This window comes from Anopheles funestus, chromosome 3RL (genome assembly GCF_943734845.2).
Source record: "Anopheles funestus chromosome 3RL, idAnoFuneDA-416_04, whole genome shotgun sequence".
NCBI classification, from domain to species: Eukaryota; Metazoa; Arthropoda; class Insecta; order Diptera; family Culicidae; genus Anopheles; species Anopheles funestus.
This window is the reverse complement of record NC_064599.1, coordinates 31,911,021-31,930,371: the sequence shown is the minus strand read 5'-3', so window position 1 is coordinate 31,930,371 and position 19,351 is coordinate 31,911,021. Positions and strand designations below refer to the sequence as shown.

At 39.3% G+C, this 19,351-nt stretch overlaps 1 protein-coding gene across 1 annotated transcript in view; it reads right to left on the bottom strand.

The window, feature by feature from the left end:
* The window catches only part of LOC125770974 (CUGBP Elav-like family member 4), a 468,092-nt gene that overhangs the window by 362,843 nt on the left and 85,898 nt on the right, over positions 1–19,351 (bottom strand). The window lies entirely within an intron of this gene.

Genomic DNA, 19,351 nt, shown 5'->3' with positions numbered 1-19,351 from the left:
AGCGTGACGTCATCAGTATGAAAAATACCGGCAAAAATTCTCGCCCTAATCCCGTGTCGAACGAACGGCAATCACTCACAGGCTAGTACACAAACCTTCGGTTACACTCACCGTAAAAGAGCTGTCCAGCGTGTAACTAAGCAGCAGCGGCAGCAGTCAATGCAAAAGTGCACCCCCATTTGGCGCAAGCGTTCTCGACCCATCATCAAGCCTGAGCGCTTCAATCACTCATTTTCTTTCCCCACCTTTTGGGTAGCTCATTGCACATCGGGTCTCAATCACATGGTGGATGAGTTACGTGGTGCTCGAGTGAGGTTTCAAAATGCTGCCCTTCGCATAAGGAAAAACCCTTCGTAAAAACCGGGATGAAACTACTACTACAAACGGGCCAAACAGTAAGAAGACGTTTGTACCAGTTTGCTCGTTTCTTCTTTTTGCACAGCCACCGAACGAATCGGTCTGTTTCACACGGTGCCGCTTTGAGTTTTGCTTATCTTCTTCTTGAACGGCAAGACTTTCGTGCACGCAAACATCCGCTATAAACTACAGCTGACCAAGTCGATGTCACTGGTGGAAAATGATGAATTGTACATGAAATAGCTAGATCAGCTTGAAGCAGAGTGAGCGAACTTTGCGTTTGGTTTAAATTTGTTGATAAAAGGAAAAATCGATTTTTTAAAAGCCTTTGAAACGGAATTTAATGGAAAATTAGGATAGTACAGAGGATTTAGGTTAGTTTGGAAAATATTTTGGGAAATATATTTTACATCAAAAGCAGTCATAATTCATACGGCTTTAATGAGACGTCGTAATTTACAAAACTCAATAGTAATTTACAAAAAGAAAATCACCCTTTCTTCTCATTTCCGAAGAACTTGTTCCCATGTCGCATTTCTCGGTTTTTATTCCAGTCAACAACAACCAAAAAAAAATCACACAATCTGCTGCTGGAATGTTTTATTCTACTACTTTTTGTCGCTTCCACTCAACAGGCTAAAAGGGAATGCATGAAAACTCGATCCACACAGCATATGGCGTACAGCAGCAACAGTGTTTCGGAGGCATGTGTTGAACTGTTAAATTATAATAAACTTGAAATTAAATGGGCTAATGTTATCTTTTTCTTCTCTCCCTCTCTGTCTCTCCCTCTTTCTCTCTCTCTCGCTCTTTGTCTCGCTCCGTTCTGCCACCATTGGCGCACTCTTTTCCTCTCCCCACGTGCGAGCGTGTTGGACCGATGGTTTAGATTTGCAATTATGATAAGAAGGATTTCGTGAGGGAAGTTATAAAGCGAAGAACCCTGCTCAACGGAAACGACAGCGGACTCACTTTGTTTCTTACGATTTCCATTCTTTTTTTACTCGTCTTGTTGTGTGCGTTTGCCCATTCTCTTTCGACCGCTTTTTCTCATGTTTGCGTGAAAATATCTTTTTCATATTCACTTTAATCCTTTAGTCAGACCCTTTTTTGGGGCCTCATACACTGGGAGCTGGTCGTTGCAAGGCAGGAAAAGCGCGGGTAGGAAAATTCAAAAAAGTCTGTATACTCTGGATCTTTACGGCATATCTGTTTTGTGGGGGGCTATATTCCTTCAGTATTTTTTTTTATTTTTTTTAATACTCTCTCTCGCCCTAATGCATACAATATCAACTTGTCGTTTTTCTTTATTCTTCGTCTTCGTTTTCTTTGTACATCCAACCTCTTTGTACCGTGGTCAGGATTACACTACAACCAAATTAAAAAAGGCTACAGCTGGTCGGTGATAGAGTGGGTTGCGTGTAGTGGCCACCAACCGGGTAAGCTGCCATTCGTAATATTTCGCATTTCACTCTCTGTTTGTTCGGAGTGGTGGTTTCCTTGAGTATGGAAAATAATAAAAAAAATAGCAAATAGACCAGTAATCGGTTGGGAATCGCTTACTTAGCATCGGATTGTCGAATGACGAGCTTTTTTTTCTTCTTTCTTCTCTTTTTCATTAATCGCACCGTTTGATTTTCATCCATCGCTTCGCATAATGATTTACAATCGCCCGAGGAAGGTGAGATTATGGAAAACTTATTCTTTGCCTTTCTGCCCAACGCAAGCCCTTGCCCTGCAACCTAGAACGCAACGTTGAATCACCGTCAATCGTTTCCTTCGTATAATCGTTATATCGTATTTTTCTCATTCATTTCCTTCCTCCACACAGCACACCCAGCGCCTAGCTCAGATGGAAATAAAACGAAAAAAAAGTATATGGAACTGATTCAGTGTACGTTTTGCTTCTTAGGAGAATAGGTTTGGGGAAAAAGATAAGTGTTTTCCTACACTCGAGGGAGAATGGAAAAGTACCACTCTTTGTTAGCGTTCGTACGGTGGCTTCTTAAGATCAACTTCTTTTGCGATAGTGTTCTTTGTATAATAATGAACGCTACGTTTTTATTTTAATTTTGATCCTCATTTAAACACAATACTAAACTATACTCAATCAAAATTTTGTGCACCTCCAAAAAGGAGACACAGAAACTTTACGTTCCAGCCACATTTCATTCAAAGAAGCCACAGAAGGTAAGGTGTTCTCATAACATCTCATCATCGCGGCAATAATGCCTAGCGAAGATTTTCGTCGATGTCTTTCCCATGCCTGGCCCGGAATGAAGTGATGAAAGCTGAACGAAAGCCATCACAAGTGTACGGGAACCAGCTGGAGTGGAAAGGTAACACACCAGCGAAGCACTGCAAGACTGATGAGTAAAGCATCAAGCAGAGAAGAAGAAAAAAAGACCTCCCCATCGTTGTCGTAAGGACGTAACATTTCGATATCGGAAAATGAAGAAAAGTCTCTATTGATGACTTTTTCCACTCCCCAACCCCAACCATCACGGACCGCACAGGGTGGGTAGCGGACGGGATCCAGGAATGGATACACCGTGCAAGGCCTGCAGCTCAAGATGGAAACGAACCATTTTGAAAATAAATCAAAAAGCGACGGTTTCTCGTTCACCGAGCTGCCAACAACTGGTGATTCACTCATTTCAATTGATGGCGCTAGTTACACAACGGTGGGGCAAAGCTGGTTGGAATCGATCTCGGAATGATTCGCTTCTTATTTTTGGGGAAAGCGAACCGGATGAAGCTTGCAGCCCAGCATGCGGCCCGAAAATTGCGCACACAAGTTTGTAACTAAAATCCGGATGATGAAAGAAACTTTACCTCGGGGCGGCCATGTTTTTGGTAGCGCGCTGGGTAAAATACCTTTAGTTAAGCTAGTGTTTGTTTGAAGTTACCATTTGCCTAGTGGCACTGTGCGAGCTATATTTGGGAAACGATTTGATGAGAAATCATTCCACGAGCGTTCGGTAAACAATAATTTACCACTCGGCTGATGATTTTTGAATGGGGAATCTTTCCATTATTGTTCCTGATTGTTGCTTAAGTTTTAAATTACAAATAGAGAAGAAATTCTAATTTAAAATAAAAAAAAAACAATTTTCCTGTTGCCTCTGGGAATGTTTTTTTCTCTTTTCTTCTGTAAAGTAATTCTTTTAACGTATAATACATTGTGCAATTAAACCATGCTTGAAATACTCAGCTGATGCTGCATGCAACAGCAGGAAACATAAGTGCAAATAAAACGAAACAATTCACTTCCCTTAAAACGTACAAACATACACACGCACACACATATCAGCAGGTGATGCTGATGCTTCTCCGGTACGACAACTGTTTTGTTAAATCGACTAAAAACCAACGGTCGCTCATAAAATGTAGAACGTCCTAACCATTCACTTAGCCCGCCGCTTGGACCATCAGGAGCTTGTTTCTTTTGTCAATGTTGTTTTGTTTTTTTTTGCTCTGTTTTTCTTTTCCTCTCTCTCTCTCTCCCTCTCCCTTTACAGCTTTTGGTCAAAAGTCACTCATTTCCCGTTTGGCAAGTGTAGGTACGATGCATGCGCGTCCGTTTGGAGGGAAATAAAGCCATTTGTCTGTAAGCTGGTAAATGGAAATTGCTCTGACCGCTTCCATAAACAAACCCGACGCGAATCCCGTGCACCGGAGACATAAAAAATCCCCCTTTTTCCCCGTGCTCCATATCAACCCCTTCCCCGCAGGGGAGTAGAACCCGAAACATTCGTGAAAGGTACGGTGCGCGTTCGCATCCATCTAGAAGTGAATGTTTTCCGCTCATACGGTGAGTTTTGTGTCGGCCCGGCTGCATAGCTGTAGCTGTGTGAGTAACTGCGTGGATGCATTGGCCAGTAAGGAAGGATGACAGGAAGGAAAAAACCTACACGGAAAACCCATCACTATGGCCCATGTGACACGCGGGCCAAACAACAATCTCTGCCACTGTTTAACTGTGTGCTTCGGTGAGCGTGTACCATTTGCAAAAACCTCTGACCTCTGGAGGTGGCTTTTATGTTTAATCAACAAACAAAAATAAAACGAAACAAACATGTTTCATACATGTGCCTGATATCGAAACAAGAAGGTTATTCGTTTGCTTGTGTCCACCTTGCTAAAACAGTGTCACAAAAGCTAAAAAAAACATGGTGAAAGTAGTACCAAGACCAGGATTGCTATTTGATTGAAAAAACCGAAGTAATTGACCTAGTTTTTCAAACTTTTTCCTTTCCAATGCTTTTAGAACATTGTTTTGTATGGGATTGAAATAATTAAGGTTCTAGAATGATTTGTTACTAGCTATCTATTGTTTTGAATTTCTAGGTCTAAAGTCCGATGAACAGTGAATTTCTTTTAGGACAGAAGTAAAGATTGTTTTAGCAAATTTTTGAATTAATCTTTAAATTAAAAAGACCCGTATTTTACATTACTTTAATCATTAAAGTATACGTGAAAAATAATATAAAACAGCACACTAGTGGAAATTCTCCATTATTATTCTCCCTTATCAGAATTACTATTCATTTTCCTGTTGTATGGCACGAAAATCTCTCGAGGACTGTTCTGCTTTTTCTGGATTCCCTTTACTTTATTTACATATAGCAGGATAGTCAAACCCAGGTACTGGGTTACGGTCCGGATGAGATTTGATACCCGTTCCTGCCTTGTAGTGACTGGCTTTGACACTAACCCCACCCATTTAAGAATACTCTGAAAATCCCAATTTGTGTTATCCTTTCAGGTTTTTTGGAAAAGCATTTGGAACTTATCAAAACTATTAAAAAAGAAGTACCTTGATCTAGGCAACTAGACATCACGGGTAACTTGGACACCATCATACATTTTAGGCTGTGTCTTCTTCTTAGTTCTTAAGAATTGGATTGCAGATCAATGCGTCGAAGACAAAGTACCTGCTTGTAGGTTATTTGTAGGTTTTTCCCGAGATACGGCCTACCAGGGCAATAGTATATAAGTTGACGGTAACGATCTCCAGGTAGTTGAAGACTTCTGTTACCTTAGTACGATAGTAAATTAGGATAACAGCCAAAGCCGCGAAATCCTGAGGCACATTCTTACAAGGATTCGTGCCTTTTATAGGCATAATTTCTAGGAACTTCACAAACTTTTGCAATCCAGAAAACACAATCAGGATACAAAAAGCAGTACATACTAGCACCCTGGTATGTCCAGTATTCCTCTATCGCCTCGAGTCTTGAGCATTGCTGATGGTGAGGATGTCGAACTCGTGTCCTACCAAGAAGTTACTCATGCTCAGAAGGTTGAATGAAGAGGAGCAAATCTCCATCGGAGATTGGAAACAACAAAGAATGGAGGACAGCAGCCCTGAACCGAGTTTCCTTGGAACGGTGATCTTGTCATATTGCCACGTGTTCTACCATGAGCGGGTCAAAGATGGAGAAAAATAATTTGGAGAATCTTTGACTATTGAGGCTTTTTAAACCCATACAAGTTGTTACTTAATATTTTAATAATTTTTTTTCATTCAGAAATTTTGAAAATTTTGGAAAATCGTTGTTCTTTTTTTTTAATCCTAACTGTAATTTTTAACTCCAGAATAGTTATTGTTTCACGTCGCATCTCCAGTAACGTAAAAAAAATTCGGCCTTCCTCTCTGCTCCGTATTGTATCATACAAGTTCTTTCCCTTCCACTGTCACATATGCACAACCGATCAGAATAAGAATTCACCCTCCAAAGTGCAACGAACTGGAACGATTGTTTTCTCTACCTATCGACGCGAATTAATTTCTCATAAATGACATTTCAATGCCATGAATTTTCAGTCCGAGATTCCGTTTTGTACCAATGGCCATCATTTCGCTCGTTTGCTCATGAAATTTGATTAACAGGAAAGCAAAAAAAAAAAACAGGTAGACACACAACAAAAAAATAAGAAAGAATCGGGGTAGTTTCACTCTATTATGATGATAACCGCATGTATGATAATGTTGGTAGAATTTCCATACCCTAATTGGGTGGTTTTGCCCGACTGTACGTAAGGGGTTGTTGGGTTGGTAAGGGTTATTGGATAGAAAAAAAACTCCCAAGCCCTTCCTTTTCTCCCCCCTCCATCCACACACGCCCACACACAAACAAAAACAGCCATCATGGATGCAAAACGGTGTGGCCAGCACGTTAGTTGGTGGTCGTAGCAAAAAAAAAGAACAGAAAAAAATCCGATAATTTATACGACATGACACACAATTGCAGAAACATATCAATTTTTCACACTCTTCACACTGCACCATGCGGCGGCGGTTGGTTATCTCATTGAATGTCCACCAGCCCGCGCGGTACGCGGTGCGTTTGCCATCTGGATGGACGATGTCACTAAATAATTATTTTAATATTAATTTTTGACATTATATTCATCATGGACCGGTGGCGTCACCGGTCGTGCCGTAGTTAAAATGGTAAAAATTGTAGCTTGTAGAATTTTTGTTGCTGTTGATGTTTTTATACGTTTTAATCGTTGCGTCTTTGCCCAGCTTCCCGTCAAGCTCGTGCCGTTTAGTTTGTGTGAGTCATTTAAAGTGAAATTGTGTTTAATTAACGTGTACAAGCCCTAACAAACTGATGGCTTGTGTGAATTGAATGCACAAAGCCGTTTGTCATTTTTTTTGTTGACGTTGGTTCGAAGCTAGCTTAGTAAAATGTTAATTAAATTTAAATAAAAACACCCGCACTATCCAATCAATTATTATGATCTGTTTTAAACGCGAAGGGGGGGGGGGGGGAGAATTGTGCATTTAAAATACAATTCAAAGTAGCTTGTATTATGATCGAAAGCATTATTATGATTGTAAATTAAACAAACAAAAAAAAGCTGTTCTTCACATTTCTTACGTCGTTCGCCTTTTGCGATCGGAACCATCGATACCCGAAATGTGTGTCTTGTGCACGGAGCATAATTCATCCGCACAGTAAACGCTACGGGGCCTTCCGATGAATACAGCCATGTCGCTGATGGGCAGCTATGATTCATTCGCTCTTAGTTTGCATACATCCTTTTTACCGGTCGCTTTTCGTACACCCGACAACAACCCGGTGCCCGGTCGTAACTTGAAATGGCCTAAACATTACCTACCACCACACTTTCTCACTAGATTAACGGTTTGAACAACTACGTACAACTAGGGGTTTGCAAAAAAACGGGCACAGGTAGCACAAGGCTTTTAAATCGTAAGCCATCCCCCTTGCCCCCTTTGAGAACACGCCATACATGATGTGTTTATGCTTCCAGGTTGGGTTGTCTCACTTTCCGCTTTCTCTCGCTCTCTCCAGCGGTCATGTGTTTCGTTCACCACAACCGAAATATACTGCTGATAACATTTGACCGCATAAATTACGGGTCGGGCGTATATTTTTCGGGTGTAGTAAATTACGGGCTATCGCAAATTGAAACTCACGTGCACCGTGGCCGCGCAATGGATGTCGTAGATGAAGATTGCAGTTTTGAAAAATTGCTTTATTATTTACTACCCCCTTTTTGCTGTCTGTACCGCGAAACTAGGGTGCCGCTTAGTATCGGTAAACGCTAATGGACGCTAGGCACACATTTGCGCTGAAATTTGTTTCTTTTCACTCATACACACGCACCGTACCGTGTCGTAAAGCATATCCATTGCACTTAATGCTTTGCTGCTTTGTAATGGATTTTGGTACACGTTTTAGGAGAAAAAATGTTAACACTTCGATTAGCAAAAGCCATATGGCAAATGATTTATATCGATGCCCAAAATGTTCCAAATGTTGCATCAAAATAAATAACCTTGCTAATGGACACATAAAGTTCGAATAACATTTACGTACTTTTTGTTTTTTAAACAAATAACTCCTTGCGGTAATATGTTTAGAATATGTTTAGTAATATGTATGATAAAAAAAAATTAATCCAAAAAATCTTTTCCCTTTCAGATTAGTCCATTTAAACAGATATTTAATTTTCACATTAAAAATAGTTGCGTTTGACTCCTATTCAATAACGTTTAGCAAAACCATACTTAATAGAGCTTTAACCTATTGTTCGTCTATCGAGCCACCGATAAGTGCATGTTTAGGACAGAACATTCGATTCAATGTCTTCCTTTCAGTGTGCTGATCATTTGTCAAGTAGTGTAACCTTTTTCTGTTAGTCGCTATAGTTAGCTTAGACACGCTAGAACTTTGCTCAAGTCATCATCGAAAACGGCGATCCATCTTGATTAAACTCTTTCCATAATTGTTTTCAATTTCACCAGCCAAACAAGACGAAAAAAAAACCGCCCAAAAATCTTCTCTACAGCTAAAATCCAGTACAAAAGAGGCCTCGATCTAGGCCTAAACGCCGGGTAAAAAGCGTAGCATTTTGACTTTAGCCATCGGCAGCATCCGGTACATCTGATTCAACCCTGTCTGAGGATGTGAGAGAAGCAGAAAAAAACGATCTCATCCGATTGTTGTTTTGGTATACTAGCTGGTCGAGATGAAATGAGAAAAAACTGAAAATACTTGACTGTGATAAATTAATGTTATCGCCAGCAGAATGGGTTTTTGAAGCTAACTAAAGTCCTTCCATACATATGCGTGCATGAACGGTACATCCAGGCTTGGGCAGCACCATAAACAGCACCATAGTAAACGGACGATGAAAGAAAGATGAAAAGGACTTCAGATCAGCGTTGAAAAATTTACTTTAGCGTGCTTTAAAGCAAAATCATTCTGATTATTTTTTTTTAATAAAACAAACCAAAGTTTAAAGAATTTTTTATGTAAGTTACAAATTTTGAATTTACTGTAGCAAAACGAAGCTGGCAAACAAATCTTTCGCGAATGTTTTTTTTGAACTTCTAATAAGTAGCTGTGTAATAACGAAAAGTACAACATTGCATGCTTCAACAAACTTTTCGTCAAAAGCCAAATCAAACGCCACCCAAAGGCATCGCTGCTGGGTTTAATGAGATAAAGACATGTCTACTGATATCCACCAGCAAGCTTCTACCAGTGCACATCTACAAAGTACATCGAAACAAAATTCAAACGAAGAATGTAAGCTAAATCATGCCTTCCCATACACCAAATTCCGAATGGATCGTCCAGTCGCTAAGCCTAATAAATTTGAACGCGCTTTCGACCATGGCACATTACACCGGAAACCTTCAGGCGACATCTTCTCATATACGCGCTTTTATATCCGGATCGTGAAGCTGAGAAGTTACGGTTTTGCAGATAGCAAAATATCAATCAATATTCGCCGTACCACGGTGATTGCGATTCACAGTACGGTACGATGGTTTTCCGAAACGATAGACGGACCATTTTTGGGATATTTCACCGCTGTCAGCTTAAATCGGTCATGTTGCCATGCAAAATCAAGTGGAATCAACCAATCCTACTGAAGCGGTTGTAATGAAATTGTCGGTCTTTAGGTGCATATTGTAGTCCTTGGTGTCATAATTAAACGTTTTAAAAGCAAAATAAATTACGGAACGCCACTAAACTGTTTTTATAGCTACAACCGTTTATTAATTTTCGATTGTAATTAAATCGTTTGCTTTTAAAAATGACAAAAAAGAAACTCAAACAAAATAACTAGTGGATAGTTAACATATTAAAATTTTCAATTAAAACTAATGAAAAAATATTTCTATCCTTAACTTCCGCATACCGGTAACTGTATCGTTGTAAAATTATCCACCAGTGCATCGTGGCAGACAGATTCTTTTCAGCCTCTTTACCGTACCGATCATGCCGGCATGAAACGCATGGCAAAAGGGATCCTTTGCATACATTCGCTTGAGCCGATGCACACGACCGAACAGGGCCCGTTGTTCGATAGTGGTTCTCATCTGTAGATTTACATTCAATCTATGCACAATTCGCTGATGCTCATGGAGCAGAAAATAGCAAAAACGCATTTTATGCTTGTCCGTACCGCTCGCTGGTAACGTTTGTTATTTTTGCAATCGATGTTCTGTAAAAGCGACCCTATCCGTACCGTTCTTTTCACCCTTTTCCCCGTGCCAGGGCGTACACCACTTACAACAACGCTGGCTCTATGTTTCCCGATCGAGGTGCCTTGTCATATTACCGGCGCTTCCTTAGCACCGTGCGGAACGCCGGTCGCCTATTGACTTCCACACAATGAATCGAGCCGAGGATGCAGGTTTGGTGCCGGTACTAGAAGCGAATCATTGCAATCTCGAAATCTCGTCGACTGCATCGCTATCGTCATCATTCGTCAGCAGGCTGGGGTGGTGGTGGTGGTGCTGGTGGAAGCTATGGTGCGGAGGATCATCAGCTCGAGTGAACACCCTCACAGATACCCGCACAAAACCTAGCATGAGTGCAGGGCAAGAAAAAGAACCAACAACATCACAACACAATGGATGACAACGCATCAGCACGAACGAGTTTTGCCGACATTGAACAACCACCAATCGCCTGCAGTTTGCATAAATATGAGCCGGGCTGTGGTGTACATGGAGTACTGGTAGTAGTAGGACGTAATTTTCCAGATTGATGCATGATTAAGTAGACAATGATATATTTTTTCCGGCCACCGAACACCATTTTTACACAACTGTGCTAGAGCTGTGATATGGTGCAAAAAAACGGTAAAGCTATGTTTTATGCGAGACATGATTATTATGAATCATTGATTAAAATGTAATCCCAATGCGAGGAATGTACATTCTGACATTTTTATCGAAGGATAGATCTACTACCATGTACAACGAGCTCATTTAACGAGATTGTTACCAGTAATTGCAATGCACAAAAAAATGCTCATTTTACACAATTTCAGGTATGTATCGTAAAAATGTTATTTTGCGTTGTTATGAGTTAAGTTTTATTTTCAGCAAAGGTATTTTACATAATAACATACAATTGGGTAATCAACCTAGCAAGTAGTATAAGCTGTATTGGAGTAACGAACCCTTATCTGTAAACTGCGACTGGGTAAGGGCCTTTAACCTTAATAACTGAAGATGGAAATTGAAGCAAAGACAAAAAATATGTTTCCATGCTGATATAATTTTAATGGAAAAACGGTTGTGAAAAAGTTCATCAAACAATATGAGTGATCAAGAACTACCAGGGGTCTCCACTGATCAATGATTAGTACCAGGCGTCTCCATTGTTCGGTAAATTTCTTTTACATAGACATAAAATATTAATAGTTCGGTTCTAGACCTCGAGCAGTGCAGACGTCTCGGCATTTAGCTCCAGTCAAAGTTACACATATACTAGTACAAGTTTATTTATAAGACCGGCACCATGTCGGCAATGGGATGTTCCAGCATAAAGTTGGATTTTTCAAACGTTCCAGTCAGGCCACCGCCGAATGAAGTCATCGACTTCGTTTTTAAGAAGCTATGTCTTCCGGTTGATCAGGTGCAGAGAATTCATCTCCGCACATCGTCCGTTTGTTGTCACGTCGACATTAAAGACCCAAGCATTGCGCTTGACATCGTAGAAAAACACGATGGGAAACACACTATCCCATGCAAAGGAGCAAATTTTGCCATAGCCATATCTATGGATGATGGATCAACGATCGTGAAGATTCACGATGCGTCGGTGAACGTCACAAACACCGATATAAAAAATCACTTACAAAAGTATGGAGAGGTTTTATCTGTAACCGAAGGCGTGTGGAGCGACGTATATGCGTGTGCCGGTATACCCAACGGGTACCGCTTCGTAAGAATGGTTATAAAAAAACAGATACCATCATACATTCGCATAAACGGAGAAGTTACTCTCGCTACCCACAGAGGTCAGCAACACACGTGCAGAAAGTGTGATCTTCCCGTACATCATGGGATGACCTGCTTAAGCAGCAGGAAGCTAAATACACAAAAATCCAACTTGAACGATCGTTTACGATCCTACGCATCTGTGACGACGAATCGAGAAAACGGAATAAAAGAAACAGAGCAGGTGTTAAAAAATACGACCACAAGTACAACAACCTGCACGAATCCAGAACCTCAGCCAGGGACTTCGGGCTTGCAAACCAACACCGGTACAGAGCCAAGCAGGAACAAACTGATAACTGATACGCACACAATTGAAAACAAACAAACCCCGGAAAGAATCGAAAAAAACAACATCCAACCAAGACCGAGATCGTCATCAGCTAAAAGACAAGCTGAGAAAAACCTGACGGACTTTATTACGGTTGAGTCAAAACGCGGACGTACAAGATACGTCACGAAACCTGCAACTGTTCTTCAAGAAAAAGGTAGGAAAAAATCCGTATAAACAGAGGACAATTCAACATACACGGTAATACATACGTACACATAAAACACACACGTCAAATTAGTTAGATCCGACAAATAGTTAGAACCATCATGCAAACCTCGTATCGTATTGGTAGTATAAATATCTGCAACATCTCAAATGCCACGAAGACTAATGCACTTGTATCTATGATACAGAAGTCGGATTTAGATATAATATGCATGCAAGAGGTCAATGAATTGTCGTTGAAATCTATAAACGGTTACGAAATAATAACAAATATTGACGAGCGGCAAAGAGGCACCGCAATTGCCTTACGGCAGGACATAAAATACACACATGTGGAAAAAAGTTTAGATGGCAGGATGATATCTCTATGTATCGACCAAATCAAACTGGTAAACGTGTACGCTCCATCCGGCAGCAAGAATCGAATGATCAGAGATCGGTTTTTTCTACATACACTTGCACATCACGTTAGACATTCTGTCGAAAATTTAATAATTGCAGGGGATTTCAATTGCGTTATAGACAAAAAAGACGCACTTGGTACATCGAATTATAGTACAGCGCTTAGCAATGTTGTAAGCCATCTGCAATTAGTAGATACTTGGAACTTGCTAAAAACACACCCTGAATTCACATATATAACAGCTAATTCCGCATCGAGAATTGACAGAATTTATGTAACAAGAAACATAAAAGAATATCTTCGCTCTGTTGAGATTCAAAGCATTTCGTTCAGTGATCACAGAGCATATCTAATACGAATAGCATTACCGAACACGGTTAGTTCTATAATACCGAGACAAAAACTATGGTCGTATAAAAAGCACATCATAACAGAAGAAATTCAAAACGAGTTTAAAGAGAATTGGACAAAATGGACGAAACAGAAAAGGCACTACAAAAATTGGATAACTTGGTGGACGAAATTTGCAAAACCTAAAATTCAAAGTTTTTTTAAGTGGAAGAACAAACTATATTATAAAGATCATAATCAAAAATATGAAAAACTACAGGCCAGATTAAACGCATCATATTTAAAGCTAATTAATGACCCTAATGAAAAAATCATCATAAACCAAACCAAAGCCGAAATGCTCAGGTTACAAAATATGTTTACTCAAAATTATATAAAAGAAAGTAATAATTACATAGCAGGCGAACCTTTATCAACATTCCATTTATTTCAACGAAGGAGGAAACGATTGTTCATAAAAAAATTACGCATAAACAATCATGTTATTGAAAACGAAAATGAGATACAGGCCAAAGTGAACGAACAATTCGAACAACTTTTCTCGAAGAATGAAAGCTGCACCGATGCAACGCCTCTAGTGTCTATAAAAATACCAGAAAACTGTAGACTAAACAAAAATCTGATGAACGAAATCGAGACAGAAGAAATTTTCAATGCATTACGAACCGCAACCAAAAACCGTAGTCCAGGTACAGATGGGCTACCATACGAATTTTATGAAAAATTCTTCGATATAATTCATAAAGAACTGAATCTTATACTCAATGATGCACTTTGCCATCGCATCACACCTGAATTTGTAGAAGGCATAATTGTACTGATACCTAAAAGCAATAGCAGCTACGAAAACACATACGCATTTGAAAACCTTCGTCCTATCACTCTTCTCAATGCAGATTATAAAATCTTTAGCAGATTGCTGAAATTCAGAATGGAAAAAATAATTGAAACACACAAGATAATAACATCCTCGCAGAAATGCTGCAATAAGAATAAGAATATTTTTCAGGCCTTGTTATCAATTAAAGACAGAATAATGAGTTTCAAGGACCAAAAAATAACAGGGAAACTCATCTCCTTTGATTTGGAAAAGGCATTTGATAGAGTTGAACACAAATACCTGTACAAAACTATGAAATCCATCGGACTACAAGAAAGTTTCATAGAACTTATTAAACTAATATTTTTGAACTCCACATCGAGAATATATTTAAACGGATCTCTGCAAAAACCATTACTCATTGAACGATCTGTTAGGCAGGGAGACCCGCTTGCGATGCATTTATTTATAATATACTTGCACCCATTATTATGCAAATTAGAGAAAATATGCGACAGCCCTAACGACATTGTTAATAGCTTTGCCGATGATATTTCTGTCATAATAACAAATAGTCAAAAGATACAGGATATTAAAAAAGCTTTTCAGGAATATGAAAAGGGTTCTGGAGCAAAACTTAATGTAGCAAAGTCAGTTGCAATGGATATTGGAATGATTAAAAACAGTAAAAGGATAATGACTGACTGGATAGAAGAGAAAGCCCAAATTAAAATATTAGGAATACTTTTTACAAATTCTCTACGACTGACTATGAAATTAAACTGGGACGTGACAACAAATAAATTTGCCCAGCTTGTAAGACAGCACAGATTAAGGAATCTTAATATACATCAAAGAATCATTGCTGCCAATACCTTTTTAACATCGAAATTATGGTATATAGGGTCAGTAATCACAATAAGCAAATACCACTTAGCAAAAATAACATTTCAACTTGGAATATTTATTTGGTCAGACGGAGGTCCCCGTGTAAAAATGTACCAATTAGCGCTTAAAAAAGCTAAAGGCGGCTTGAATTTACTACTACCTGAACTAAAATTAAAATCGTTATTAATAAATAGGCATATAAAAGAAATAGATAGCATGTCGTACACATCCAAATTTATCGAAATAACTGGAAATCCACCCAACATCGCAGATATGCCACCAAGTTATCCATGCTTGACCCTAATTAAAATCGAAATAGCTTATCTTAGAACCAAAACTCGAGACGAATCCACAGCTAAGGATATTTATAAACAATTGACAAATTCGCTTGCACTCCCAAAAATACAGGAAAAACAACCATATCTTAAATGGAACCAAATTTGGCATAACATAAACAACAGCAAATTAAATTCCAAGCAACGGAGTTGTTATTATCTAATGGTCAATGAAAAACTATTTACAAACGAGCTCAAATTCAGTTTTGGCATGCGAAACAACCCGAATTGCGAACACTGCGGAGAATTTGAAAACCTTGAACACAAGTTTAAGGAATGCAACACTATTAATAACGTCTGGAAATTATTTATCGAAATAATTCAAGAACAATCAATCGTAATACCTACATTCAAAGAACTATGTAAACCAGAATTAAATAACATGAGGAAAAAAGATAGGTATAAGATAATGTCACTCTTTATAAACTACGTAATATCCATCTTAGAAGAACAAATCTCAAATGGAATTGATAAAAATTTTCTGAAGTGCTTGCTAATGGTAAAATAGCTAAATAGGTTTAAAGTAAGAGTAGAATAAGTCTCAAATTCATGTAACAAGAATTGTGCAGGAATAAATGTTTTATATAAAAAAAAAAAAAAAAAAAGTAATTGCAATGCACAAAAAAATGCTCATTTTACACAATTTCAGGTATGTATCGTAAAAATGTTATTTTGCGTTGTTATGAGTTAAGTTTTATTTTCAGCAAAGGTATTTTACATAATAACATACAATTGGGTAATCAACCTAGCAAGTAGTATAAGCTGTATTGGAGTAACGAACCCTTATCTGTAAACTGCGACTGGGTAAGGGCCTTTAACCTTAATAACTGAAGATGGAAATTGAAGCAAAGACAAAAAATATGTTTCCATGCTGATATAATTTTAATGGAAAAACGGTTGTGAAAAAGTTCATCAAACAATATGAGTGATCAAGAACTACCAGGGGTCTCCACTGATCAATGATTAGTACCAGGCGTCTCCATTGTTCGGTAAATTTCTTTTACATAGACATAAAATATTAATTTAATTGAAATGAAGATTTGGACAAGTGGAATTGGAATATGTAACGAACTATTATCTGCCAACTGTGGCAGATATGTCTCCTGTCGTTGCAATTTCAATGGAAAATCTGATTTATGGGATCGTCAACCGATAGCAAAGACCTTAGTTTTATATAACGAATTTGATTTTAGAAGGCTGGCTATGCTGCAAAATTTGCAAATATTTCAATTTAAGACTGCTCAGTTAATCTAAGATCGTTCGTGAAGACCATGAGTGATCGAGAACTACCAGGCGCCTCCATCAATCAACAAACAGTACCAGGCGTCTCCATCAGAGAGATTGCTGCTCGTATGACAAGGTCCAGCTCATTCCCTTGATAAATTAATGAATGAAATAAGAAAATTAAATCTTTTATTAGGCTTTGCAAGATTGATTATATTACAATATTTTCATAACCTACCATACTCGAAAATTGAAAATCTTTGATAATCGGAAGCCGGTTTAGCAAATCTTTCACTGTATTTTATTGAAATAGGTTGATTATGATACAACTGTTCTTATTTTTCCTTGAACAGTGTTAAATCATTCATTCGCCAATACAAATTACTTTCATCCAATCGAATTACTCACATTCCTACAGCTTTCAAAAATAATGTTCTAATTTTAAACCTCATCGAATGCTAACAAAATTAAACGGCCAAATAAGCAAAAAAAAAACGTTTTCAATAAAACCGAACGAAGCGAAACAACAATCGATAGCGTCGGAGCGAACTCGATCCAGTTCAAATAACGCGCATAGCTCGAAGACATTCGCTGTCTAATGTGAAAGGAAATTGTGTATTATTAAGAATGTTGGACCTTTGCCAACAAATCTCTATTCTGGTTTTGCCATTTTCTTCGACGCCGACAGGCGGCAAATGTGTGTCATTCAGCCACAAACCCAGAGCGAGTGGAGAGAACGGCGTAGAATAAAAAAAAAACCATTAGGGTAGCTAGTGGGTGGGCGGAGAAGTGTTGATAGAAAGAAACGATTATCCTAGGCACCAGATGACGTACATAAATATAAGCTGTGCCCCGGGTTTGAGATGGGGAAAGTTTTGGGTATGAACGGTGAGTCGAGTATGTATGTTGTGGAATTTTGTTGCGAGTGGAAAAACCTCCCCCATTTCACCCGCTACCCTCAACTTTAAATCGCAACTGGGGAGACTTTGGGGGAAAAGGCTTTTGTTTGAGATCAACCGAAAAATATTTCAAATTGGAAAAATCGCTCCTGACGCATGGGACAGCAAATAGTTCGCTCTGTTTCGAAATGAAGGCCAAACCGTAGGCGATTCAACGTGGTGCCATCCTGTGAAATCGTTGATTCGATGGTACCCTACTACCGTTCGGTACTGGCCCACCCCGGGACATCGCACTGGTTGGCCGACCTTCTGGCTGATCTTTTATCCCGCATGGTCCACTGTGAGGAAGACTTTCATGCACATTTCATACACTGAAGCTCATTTCTCATGAATAAACATATCTTTCGTTCCGGCAGAGCGCTCATAAATGCAACCGTATCAAGGGCTGAAGCGTTCACTTTGGGGGCAGCCTATCTGAAATGCATGAAACTAACCTCTGGAACTGGCACACAGAAGCGTACATGCGCTTCATACTGTATCATCCCGTTCGTGCCGGAAGCACCCGTCCACATGGATACGAGTCGGTCACCAAAACGGCAAACGGCCGTAAGAAGAAACCTCCGGTGGCGAATAACGCTCCGTTTGCGAGACTTCGGTTCAAGTGTTGATAGTGACAAAGCCGACATAAGCTACGGCATATCATAAATGCCAGGATGGATATTGATTTTAATACGGCAATAGCTTATCTCGCTCATGCTTGACACCTTCTTTTATTTTCTGGAAAAAGAAAAACCCTCTCCATGGTGCACGAAAGGATGCGCCAGGGCAAAAGGTTCGGATGTTTCTTGGCAGATCGTTAAATCTAAATTGTGAAGCACACGCAAATGCGTGCTAGTATGAAATTTGATACGCGTAACGATACAAACGGTGGCCCTCGCGGGCTCGCGTGTTAATTGTTGTCGTTCCGTTGAAGCGCTGAAAGTGGAACGAGAATGATACATGATCGGTGAGATGACAGGGCATTCAAAAGTTTACCTGTTAAACGGCGTAAAGCACCCGGCTAACGAGTACGGCTGAACCTCCCAAAAAAACAAAACACAAAAACACAAAAACAAATTACGTACGAAAGGCAAAACACCAGTTCTTGATTATACTTCGGGGTTGCCTACGGACAAGATTAATGGCGCTCGCTTTACTTCGAAGAAATTAACACATTTTAGTCGTTGCGTTCAGGTCTTGCCGCCTCCGGTCGACATTCCATAAATTTAACGCACACGCCAACACACACACACAACCCTTCTTCACACATGCGAATGCATCGGTCTTTCTTCGGGCAGTTGCGATTTTGTCTACTACCCCCAGTGGTACAACCGCTATCATGCCTTTACCACCGTTTTACTAGAAGGTTGGCTCAGTATGCCCCACGTAATGCCAGGTAAGTGTATCTGAGGGAGGCAAAACTTCGATAAACCACACCACGCTTCGTCAGGCGTAATGGCGATTAATGAGCGAGTGTTTAGTGGTTAGTAAATCTTCGCGTAAAGAGTGTAAGCAATAAATAAATGGCGGGCAGTAAGAAAATTTCGGGATGATATGTGAGTGGTTATTGAAGGTGGTAAAGAAGAGAAAAACAAAAGCAAGCTTACAAACGAATGATACAAATTGTGTTGCTTCATGTGAAACAATAATCCATTTCACGTGTCAAAACTTTTTAAATTTATTCTCCATAATTTCTTAAGGGACTTTGATGATCCTTCTATGAGTATTTTATTACCATTGCTTTCTGA